Below are 12,177 nucleotides of genomic sequence, written 5' to 3' on the forward strand. Positions count from 1 at the left end.
CACAGGTACATAACATTGTGTAATCTGAAGGTGTGCAATGTAATGATTTAATATGTATATTTTGTGAAATGACTACCATAATAAAGTTAGTTAACACATCTATCATCACATACTGTTACAATTTTTTAATGGTGAAAATAATAAGATCCAATTTTTTTCCCTACAAAATATACAGGTGAAATATGTGGAAAGAGATATTAGATCATGGACAACAAAGAGCATGACACTGTGATAAGCTAACTCTAAACCCTATAACGTACACAGCATCTGAGATGTCAAGTTTTAACAATGGCAAAATGCTGATCCTTTTTCTGAAAAGCACATTTCTTTTTTCTTGCCTTCTTTTCATGTTCTCATTATCACTACAGAGTAAGGCCCAAGAGGAGGAAATCCGTTCTGAGGTTTCCTAACAATAAAAACATATCAAAGGAGGTAGGAATGAATTTGAAAATCACAAGTCAATGATATTTTTGGCATTGCAATTTTACATCCATCGTGGTAGCTCCCTCCTTGACACCACCATGTGCCCTGCCCACCCCTTTTTCAATCCATGGCTCCCTGGCCGCCCACAATTATTCATACAGCCCTGCTGAATAATTTTCTTCCCCCTGCCTGGCATAACAACAAAGCTCAGGAGCAGGAAGGAATGCCGCTTAAAGGCAGGTCAGACAGTGATGTAATTAACAGATCAAGGAGAAACGTTATTTCAGGCAGGCCCATAGAGCAAGAGAAGGGTTGACGTCTTGGGTCATGACATTACCAGCAAATTACAGTCACCACAGCACAAATCTCTAAATCAAGTTTTTTTTCTCCAAGTGAATAAAAGCATATGTAAATATTAACCTCTCCTGTGAAAGCTGCATATAGAAATTTTAATTAGAAAGAAATTTTAAACCAGTTTGGGAAAGGAATCTCCTCCATCCCACACTAAGTGAAGTGCAGGGTGTGTATTTTTGTATGTCTTTGCCAAATAGGTTTCTTAAGGAACCAATAATACAGGAAATAAAGTCAACCCACAAAGAACCGAATTCCATAGATGTTAGGTGCTGCGGACATAGAGGTGATTAAACCCACTTTCCACTTATAAAGAGTAAGCTTGTTGAGGAGGTTGAAAACAGTTTTATGTAATCATACAGAGGACAATTTGTGGATTTATTGGTTCAGCCACAAGTCCAGCAAAGAGAGAAATGAGATGTCTTGTTCTATCTTTCCAATAAAGACAAAAATCCAGTTGACTAAAGGTCTGGGACTCAAACTCATGATTACAGAGGAATGAGAAACCAATGAGACATGGCTTTACAAGTATGTTCTTTAATATATACTACAAGTCATGTGATCAGGTAGTTCTAGCCATGAATAAGAGAAGTGCTTCTCACTTAGGTTGTGGTGCTTTCAATTCAAGGAAGGGATCTGATCGTAAATGAGAAGTTTCTCATTCCGTGTTGCAAAAGCACTGGCTACGTTTACTCTCTTTAATGCATTGTTTTCCATTTTTAAATAACTACTACAGTATGACTCATTGGATTTAGAAGTAATAATTGACCAAGTAAATAGCAAATGCCAAAGTTAATAAAAATAAAAGTTAGTACAAGACCCCCCATATATATCTAAAAATGAAAAAAACAAATGAAAATAAAAATAAATAGATGTTGTTATGACTCTTCAAATTACCGAATGCTCAGGTAATATCAGAGAAACCATGGTTGAGATGACAAAGTATTTTTTCACGCTCAGGTAAAACAACATGAACTGAGAACTACCACTCTAGTTCAAAGTCACTTCCAAGCTTATGTGAATTCCTTCAGGCCAGAGGCCACATCTTACACATCTTTATATCCTCAGCACCTAGCATACACCTGGCAAACAGTAGGCACTCGATACTACAGCAGATAAGTGTTCTGAATGTACATGGGAGAAAGAAAATATTAAAGGCCTGGTTCTCATCTCTACTCACTTCCAGGAATTCAAACACTGAAAATATTGATAATTTACTGTAGCTAAGGGACTTCTGTATATTCAGGCAGGCATCCCTGAGAGAAAGTCTGAGCACTCAGGAGCCGTGACTGCAGGTACCTACTCAGCACAGCCCAAAGTGGAAAGCGTGACTTGCCGGGCAGCTTGGCCTCTTTCCCATCTCCAAAATAATCAATTGCACAAAGTAAGGTTAGCCCCAAAACCATTTGGACTTTGTCTCTCCATCAACATCTGGGTTCAGCATGATTCCTGACCTCTACTTCAAACTGGAGATTTCAAACACTGCACACCTCACTTAACAAGAAAGTAATGTCATTAGTCAAGGCCAGGGGCAACACACAAGCCAGAAATTAGTAGAAACACTACCTAGAAATGATTCTGGTGCCCTCGGAAATGTTCCTAAACATCTAAAATATTGACACTACTTTTCAGGAGGAAAAATGTAAATATACTTTCTCAGATTAAATGTATTCATATTATTAGAGAGAAAGCTCGTTTCCAGGAAGCTAAATGGTCTTACTATAAAGACAAAATAAGCTTTTTTTTTTTTTTTCTTTCCAGATAGAGCATAACTTCTCTCTCCGCTGTAGAGTTTGGCTGAGAAAACTTGGCCATAATCTGGGAGACCCAAAAACTAATTTTTTTTTTAAAAGACATGTCTTAAACTGACCTAGTTTGGAAGCCTGGATGCCTTTAAATTGCCAATGAACTGAAGCCATTCATGAGAATGAGGCTTTTGAGTGCTGAGAATGTTCTTGGGGCTCGGCACAAAGATATTTGGCAGAGATGACTGTAAATATTTGTAAAACTCTGGGTTTAGACAGAGTTTGACCACATTTAAGCCTTACTTCCAGCACAGTAGTAGTGTAGGAGCAAGTTATCTAGGGTGATTGGTTTGGGGGACTTTTTGGTTGAGTTTTTTATTTGTTTGTTTTAAAATAAAAAGCCAAGCAACCCAATTCAGCAACTCAATACTTTTTTTACATTCTCTATACAAGTTTGCCGGTCAATTAGTCAGAGGCTACTTTTTAAAACAGGTTTCTTTTTTTTTTTTCTTCCCTTTCCTATTGTTCGCAGGTTATGCCACTACAAAGAATAAAATACCAGTCACAGGTGTGCAAGAGGAAGGAGGAGTTGGAAGAAAATGTGGCCTTGGATTTCCTAACACAATTCTCTCCAAATGGCTTTGTGGATCGGCTATAGCTATCATTCTTTTTCTCCCTCCCGCCCCCTTCTCCTCATGAAGATAGGGCTGGGAAGGGAGGACAGAGGAAGGAGGAGGAGGAACCAGCAGAGGAATCTGAGGTGAAAAGCACCAGGGATCAAGAGGCTCAGCGCAGTGAAAGCTGCAGCAGCCTGATACTCTAATTAGCCAGCAACTCAGTGAAGACTGGCTGGGTTTCTTCATCCTCTTACCCACACCCTAAAAACTGAGTCACCTCCAAGTTCATGTATTTCGCTTCTGCTTAGACACCCCCAATCTGCTGCTTCAGAAATGTTAAGATACATTTTTCTTTAATTCATACCTGGCTAAATTCAAATACACATCCAGACGTGCCAAGTGAGAAGGACCGGGAGAGTCCTGTTAGGAGCCCCAGCTAATGTTTTGATAAGATCCATGTGCGGCAGAAAAGAAGACAGTGAGTGACTCTAGTGGGTGCATGAAGACGGAGAACATTTTCCCCGAAAGAATTCATTTCTGAGAAATCTGAATGTGAGGAGTATATGCATCAGGAGTAGACTTAACAGCAGAATCACTGAAACTCACAACAAAAGCAAAAGGTACCCTGGAAAAAGCTAAGCTAAAATACCTTTTCTCTGCTGAAACAGCAGGAGCTGGTTTCATTTTAACTTAAATTTGAGCACAGCAGTATAAGATCGGAGTTTCGCTTTGTTTTATCAGCAATTACCTGACAAAACAATCAGCAGGATGTATGGCCAAGAACCCATAGATAATGTAACAGCTTATTAATATCTATGTGTGTCAACATATCGCTGTGCATTTCCAAGTAACAGAAGGTAAACAGCTGAGGTTCTGTACGCCAACTTCTGGTCTCCCTTTTAAGACATCGGGAGGTCTGATCTAACCTTGAATTTTCCAATACACTCGGTGGACTGTCTCAGTACAAATTAAACTAGCTTCTTTCTACCTTTACAACGGCATCTATTTTTTAAAAGTTAACAGGTGTTTAAAAGGCATTCAGAATGCATTCAGCTCCGTAGGGTTGAAGCACGAGACCCGGGACAGAAAGCTAAAACCCGTGGTATCCCAGTTGCCTTGCCCTTTTCCCTTTTCTTAGCCCACCACCACCACCCGGGTCTTGCAACGCCTGCAGCTTTTGCAAAGCCTGCTCAGCCTACCTGGCCGAAGAGCTCGGGTCCTCCGCCGCCGGGCTTCTCCGCAGCCTCCAGCTCGCACACCCGCACACCCGGAGGAGGAGCCGTTTCGTTCCCTCCCTCGTCCTCGGGGCTCTGCAGCTGACAGCTTTGCGCTCCGCAGGACTCGGCTCCCGGACCTACGGGGCCGGAGGGGGAGGACCTATCACCAAGCGCCTCCCGCCTGGGGAGCTGCAGCGGTGCCCCGGAGCCTTGCAGAGCGTGGGGCGCAGCTCGCCAGCGGCAGCAGCAGCAGCAGCGCCGGGAGCCGGGCGTTTATTTATACAGGAAGCTCAGGCGCGGCACTTCCTACTTCCCATCAGAGCCGCACTTCAACTGCAGGTGATGGTCTTAACCCTGTCCCAACCGCCCCGGAGCTGCGCGGCACTGCCGTCTCCCGCCGCCGGCTCCCCCAGACAGGACCTCCCTCCTGTCGTCTGGGACGGCTGCCGCGGAGACCCGGAGCAGGGCGCCGCGCAGCAGCCCCTGGTGTCCTTCCTCCTGCCCAGACAGGCCACCTTTGGCCTGGAGAGCTTGCTGCTTCTCTACAGTGGGTCCTCCACGGGCACCTTGGTCTCCCTGCTTCCCAGCTCTTGTTAAACGTTTTTCTCCTACTTCCAACAGCCCAGACCTGCCTTCCCACCTCGCCAGAAAACTGTTTTTAGAAATGCTTTCCATGCACATCTCATCAAGTATACCTTGTACCTAGTTATTAAAATAGTATTGACTGTATTCCCAATGCTGTACTTTACTTCCCCATGGCTGTTCTGTAACAATCAATTTGTACCCCTAAGCCCTTCACCCTTTTCACCCATCCCCCCAAACCACCTCCCATCTGGCAACCTTCAAAATGTTCTTTGCATCTGAGTCTGTTTCTGTGCTGCCTGTTCGCTTTGTTTGTTTTTTAGATTCAATGGTTGATAGATATGTATTTATTGCCATTTTATTGTTCATATATTTTTTTTTATCTTTTTGTCTTCTTTTCCTTAAAGAAGACCCTTTAACATTTCATGTAATACTGGTTGGTGGTGATGAACTCCTTGAACCTGATTTGTCCTTTTGTGTCGAATGGTAAAATGAAAACGCAGGCAAATGAAATCAAGACCGTCTTAGTTTACCTCATAAAATACTGGCACACTTTTATAAAACAATGATTTTGCTTGACATGCTTTGTCAACAAATTATGTGGGAACACTTAGTAACCTAACAGGTTGTACTCTCAACCAAAGAAAATGTAACCCAGTGATCTGGAAGCTGTGGGGAACTATGACTGCCTTCCTTACTCTGAAACCTTAGACGCTTCATTTGTCGAATGTTTACAACAGAGTATACCCTTGCTCCCCACACCCTCCAGAGGTCGAAATCACAGTCCCAAAATCTGTGGCAGTTTAGAAAAATCTTTACTCTGATACAAGAATCATTCTGTGCTCACTCTGCAACCTCCTTTTGCAGCTGCCCTCAGGAATGCGCTTCCTGCAAGGAAGGGACTCTCGAACCCTCGTGGAAGGGATCCGAGCGTGCGGTGAAGGAAGAGCATATAGCAAACTGCTTCCCAACTTCCTCCACGTTGAAGAAAACCTCCAGGTCAAAGCCAGGTGCTGAAGAACACCGTGTACCTACGGGTGCGGTGGGAGGACCCCTCCACTAGTGGGGGAGGGAAGGGAACGTGGACAAGGGAAATAAGACAGTAAGAGAATTCACAATGGGGACACAAAGTAATAGAACCAGAGGACATTTGAGTTTGAAAAGTTCCCCTAGCTAGTTTAGTCCAAATGCTTAATTTTAATAATGAGGAAACTGAGGTCCAGGGAGATTTAAGTTGTTGGCCTGAACCAGATAGGGCAGTGGTCGGCAAACTCATTAGTCCACAGAGCCCAATATCAACAGTACAACGATTGAAATTTCTTTTGAGAGCCCAATTTTTTAAACTTAAACTTCTTCTAACGCCACTACTTCAAAAAAATAGACTCTCCCAGGCCGTGGTATTTTGTGCAAGAGCCACACTCAAGGGGCCAAAGAGCCGCATGTGGCTCGCGAGCCGCAGTTTGCCGACCACGGAGATAGGGAGCAGGGCTGGAACGAGACTAAGTCTGTCTTAGATGAAAAAGGTACATGCTAAATGAAAACCACCCCCACATATGTCTAACTTCAAATTTAGCAGTAGCAGGTTCTGAGATCACCAATCTCAGCGTATTTTCTTGGTGTAGTGAACATCGTTGAAGGGATCAAGAAAGGTAATAAAGCACCTTCTACGACGTAGGTTTATTCATTAGTGTTGATGCAAAAAGTTTGGCACCTTAAACCAAAGTTCAACACAGAGTCCACTTTTGAAATTACCATGCAATTGAGTTATAATCTCTTATCAACAGGATAAGGGAAGAAGCTGCTGCCAATATGAATGAAAACATAGGTTAAGCAACAATCAGGCTGCCTGCTGTTGTCAATAGCTGGGGGGGGGGGGGCGAGAAAAAATATATACTGTATAATTAAAAGAACATCAGCATTATTATCAAACATGCAAGTGAATAAAAACTGCACTCAACTTTTAGTTGGACTATCTAAGCATGTAGAACACTACAGTACTGTGTGGACAATGCTTTCCTATCCACCCAACGAGTCCACTGTGTGCATCATTCATTCCCTCAAGCATTTTATTATCTCCTCCCAGAAAAGCTGGTAGAAGCTTGGAAAACAAAGATAAGTTGGATATAGTCCTATCCTCAGTCCTGGAAAGGAGTCAGACGAGCAAATCAATTCTCAGGGTATTCTGATGAGTGATATGATAGACTTAGACATGACGTGCCCAGGGAATTCAGAGAAAAATAATTTAACTTAAGGAAAGGGATTGATGAAAAGGATAAAGGAAGGTATCCCTGAGAAAGCAACTTAAAGCTGAGTCCTCAAGTAGTTGATTGGGGAAGGTGGAGAAAGGTGCAGCAGTCAGAGGGAGCAGCCAACGCAAAGGCCTAGAGACGTGAGACTTCAGGCGATGCTTTTTATAATTCAGACAGAATGGGTGCGTTCGGAATAAAAGAATGAGGGCCTCAACTAACAGAAGTGACAACTGGCATGAAAAAGAAGGGAACAGATGGAGAGAGATTTCAGAAACAGAATTCATAGGACCTGATAGATCTAACTGGATGTGGGAGACAGGGGAGAGAGGAGAGCCCAGGCCGCTGGTGCCACTAATTGAGATTGGGAATAAAGGCAGAGCAGTAAGGAAAATGATGACGATTCCATTTTAATTGTCCAGATCCTGAGGTGCCTTCGGGACATAGTGGGAGATCTGTCTAGTAGGCTGGCAGCAGGGAGAAATCAGGGGTAGAGAATCTTTTAGAAATCACCATCATTTCGGTTGTGGCCATGGATGAGATGACCAAGAGCTGAAATCAAAAGGTGGCATGCTGTTGAGAGAACAGACTCTGAGCCCATACAAACTCTATTCATTATATAAGTTTAAACAAGTTTTAACATACCCCAAATTCAGTTTTCTCATCTGTAAAATAGGAATGATGATATTCATCTCACAGGTTATTGTGAGGTTAAATGAGAGGTTGTACATTAGCTAGCACAGTGCCGATGGCACTAAGTCTGGAATTGTACAGTACACAACCTGCTCAGCTGTACAGCATGGCCCTGTCCTGCTACACAATATGAACTCAGTCAATGTCAGTCATATAAGGAAGGAAGGAAAAGAAATGGATCATAAAAGAGAACCAAAGGAGTACCAGTGTTTAAAGGGTAAATAAAGAGGATCCCTCAAATAAATCTAAGAAGGAACTGCTTCTTTTAGGCTGGAAACATAAATGTAACATTTGATATCCCAGACTGAGAAGTAGATTCCAACCACTGCAATCCATAAAAGTGTTTTTTATATTTCTAAGCAATAAGAGATATAATATTACAAATTTTCACCAGAGATTACAGTCACCTTGACCATTGTAATAGAGAATAATTTCCTAATTAGAATTACAGAGCTTCCTAAAGAAAAGGCAAACAAAGTCTTGACATGAATGGTAAGTAATCCAAACTGTAGGAATTATATTAACTTGTAATGTACCTAAATTTATATAGAGCAAAACCAAAATAAACCCAAAGCATACTTAAATTTTTTCCTGCATTTGAGGCAAAACTATACAGAAATATATTTACTAGATTGCTAGGTATCTATGTATAAAATACTTATATAATAATAAATGCCATAGTAGATAACAGGTAATAGATATATACTATAAAATGTACTCTAGTCCTACATAAGAAGAGAATCAAGAAGTGAAATTTCTTCTTTGGAAAAGTTTTCTCTTTAACAAAGAAAATTCAAGGTTCATTCTTGTGCTATTAAAACTAACCTTCTAATCTACCTTGATATGTAAGCTATGTAACTTAGATGCGACACCTCAGTTTTATCCCATGTTAAAAAATTTATGGTTTTTTTGATGATTTTAATGATTTGTTCAGTTTCAAGAAATCATATGACAGAACACAAGTATTGGGAAACCTGCTCTGCAATAGGTGCAATTCTCTCTTTACTGGAAAAAAATTTAAGGCAAAGGTCGTGGTGCTCTGCCACTGACAGTGTGGTGATTTCTCACTTCCAAACAGCTGCAATTTAATTTGCTTTTTTCTGTTGCATCTTATACATTCAATTCAACCTTTATCGAGGGTACTGAGTATAGAACTAAGAGAAAGACATAACACAAAACGAGACTAAGAACATTGTACAATAATGTGATAGCAACTATGCCAGAGATACGCTCAGGCTGGCATGGGAGGCAAACTACATGGAAAGTCAAAATATGACTCAAAAATTATCACCCTGTTACCTCAGACTTGATAACAAAAGCTTTCGAAAAGCTGGGGACATGTCATTTGGTTCTATTTCATACATACAAGAGCATCTCCACATTTCACAGCGCGAGTCAAAACCAGCTGGACCCCCACAGGAAAAACCTGACCAGAACAGTCACGGGCCACACCAGATGTTCTGGTCAACAACAGGCCACATAGGGGACTGTGGTCTCATAGATTATAATGGGGCTGAATTGAAAACAATAAATGAACAAAAAAGACAAAAGAAACAAACAAAAAATAGACACAAACAACAGTATGAGTGTTACCAAGGAAAAAGGGGTTGGGAGCGGTAGTAAAAGGCTAAAGGGGGTCAAATATATGGTAAGGGAAGGAGAACTGACTTTGGGTGGTAAAGACACAATGCAATATACAGATGGTGTACTATAGAATGGTAAAATTAGAACCTATAGAATTTTATTAACCAGTGTCACCCCCAATAAATTTAATTTTTAAAAAGCACATCTGTTAAATGCTACATTAGGAAAAACTGAAATGCATGTAATACTTATTTTAAGTGACCTTTATTTTAACTGGTGACAAATAAGTTTAAAGGAAAATTGAAATCGAGAAACTCTACAGTATATATGCTTCAAAAAAATAATGGAGCTAAAAAATTCCTATTGCCTTGTAACATCATAGCACAACATAGTTCTCGTGTTTGTGGTGATGCTGGTATAAACACACCTACTGCACTGCCAATTGTATAAAAGCATAATACATACAATGATGTACAGTACATATTTTAATAATGATAACAAATGACTATGTTACTGCTTTATGTATTTACTATACTATACTTTTTATTTTATTTTTTATATTTTTATTGATTTCAGAGAGGAAGGGAGAAGGAGAGAGAGATAGAAACATCAATGATGAGAGAAAATCATTGATTGGCTGCCTCCTGCATGCCCCCTACTGGGGATCGAGCCTGCAACCCGGGCATGTGCCCTTGGCCAGAATCAAATCTGGGACCCTTCAGTCCACAGGCTGATGCTCTATCCACTGAGCCAAACCAGCTAGGGCTATACTTTTTATTGTTATCTAAGAGTGCACTCTTTCTGCTTATAAAAAAAAAAAAAAGGCTGCTGTAAAATTATGTCATGTTATAACGGCAGCAGCCTCATACCTCTTGAGTTTACCCCATCTCTTGATTGCAATGTTTTCTCTTGTGCTTGATTTAATCTCATGCTGTTTTTTACAGTAACATGCTGTACAGGCTTGTAGCCTCAGACAAAGGTGTGCAGTAGGCTATACCATCTAGGTTTAAGTGAACTCTGTGGTGTTGGCACAACAATGAAATCACCTAAAGACACTTTTCTCAGATGCCCATCATTGAGCAGCGCATGGCTGTAATCTCAAACTGCCATTGCCATTCTGCCACATGAGAACCCATCATGACCCCGGAGGAGGAGCTGAACGAGAGAGCAAGATTCCAAAGGATTCAGTTGTTCGAGACTTTTAACATCCCCCCTTCAACACCACTAGCCAGCTGGGGGTATGAGCCCAATGAGGAACATGAACCTCAGCACTCTTGTTCATCACCTAACTCCACAAAAAGTGACTGCGTCAGCCCTGAATTAAGATTCTCCACTAGAAAGTCAGATGAAATAGTCTTGGGAATCCTTATGTTTGCAAAGTTTGCATTAATCCTCCTACTAATGTTATTACCATCTCTTCTAAATCCTGTATGTCAGACAATCAATGAAAAAACACCTCCAACCATGTTCCCATAGTTGTCATCCCAGACAGTGTACTGACTGGTGTGCAGGGCACAGAGAGCTCAGTACTGTGCCTCCATAGCCTACTTGACACAGAGGATTCGCCTGAAGTAGAAGTCAAACTATTTCTTGGCTTAAATCATGAGGAACTTCATTCTTCAAATTAAGATTCCACTCTACAGGGACCAAATCACTCATAGGTGGGAATAGTCTAGATGTTAATTTTCCAGTAGAACTTTAACGCCACCTTAAAAGCCTGTTTTCTCTATAACACAGATGTCTGATTCCCTTCTTTTCCTGCTTTCTCCTTTTTACTTTTCTCGTCCCTCTTCCTGCAAAATAGTGAGTTATAAAGTCCCCAGTGAAATCAGGAGCCAGATAGAAATAACAAACCCTATCGTCTGCAACATAACAGGGAAAAAATTAAGGACATGGATGGAGAAAAACAAGGACCTTGAGAGGGAGAGATCCTATTCTGTATTCTACAAGGGAAAAAAAAAAAAAAGAAACCTACACTGGGAAAGTCTATTTCCCTTCCTCATGTACCACTTTTCATGTGAAGTCCTCCGCATCCTCCTCTGAATGTCTTAAGAGGGTTGGTTCAGCATAACTCCCCACAGCACATTCCACATACAGCCCTCACAAGGAGCAGGGCAGAGGCTTAGCTAGATATTCACATTGTAGCAAAAAGCATAGACTGTTCAACAATGGGGAATCGCCAACAAAAGGGATTCTCAGAGAGATCTTTCTTACAAGTGAGTGATCCTTACGTGGCCTTGGAGAAGAATCATACTTGATTAAAAATATGAAGACCAGTTTAAATAAGCGGTAATTGCAGTCACGTGATATGTCTTGGCAAAATCTGTTTCTCCAAGGGCCTCACAATAATTTTTAAACACACTATGCCTGAGCCACATGACTATATTTATCTCCTGGAAGTCACTGTGTCACTGGTTGCATGTAATTAATGATCTCGTAAGGCCAGTACTGAAGAATAAGTCACTGCCCAGAGTCACATCTTTTCAGATATGTAGGCCTTTCCTCCCTCCTCTATCTCAGCTCTCTCTTTATTCCTCCACTTTGGCACCTACGGAGCACTCTATTTGCATGCCTGTCTCCCTCACTAGTCTGTGAGAGGAGTGTCATAATATTTCTTTTTCACTTTCCGCTCACATCAGCCCTTCACTCACCCATGAACCAAAGTTAACAGCCTGTGGTGTCTTCTAAGTATTTTTCTCTGTGTTCATTTAGTCATGCT

At 41.3% G+C, this 12,177-nt stretch overlaps 1 protein-coding gene across 2 annotated transcripts in view; it reads right to left on the bottom strand.

Moving 5' to 3' along the window:
* The window catches only part of RNF144B (ring finger protein 144B), a 128,639-nt gene that overhangs the window by 72,218 nt on the left and 44,244 nt on the right, over positions 1-12,177 (bottom strand). The window contains exon 2 of one of the 2 annotated variants that reach the window (XM_054721436.1): positions 4,336-4,490. The gene's annotated coding sequence lies outside the window, so the exon portion shown is untranslated. Of the gene's footprint in view, positions 1-4,335; positions 4,599-12,177 lie in introns of those variants that run through there. The other variant, XM_054721437.1, reaches the window with a different exon arrangement.

The sequence above is a fragment of the Eptesicus fuscus genome, chromosome 9, assembly GCF_027574615.1.
Source record: "Eptesicus fuscus isolate TK198812 chromosome 9, DD_ASM_mEF_20220401, whole genome shotgun sequence".
NCBI classification, from domain to species: Eukaryota; Metazoa; Chordata; class Mammalia; order Chiroptera; family Vespertilionidae; genus Eptesicus; species Eptesicus fuscus.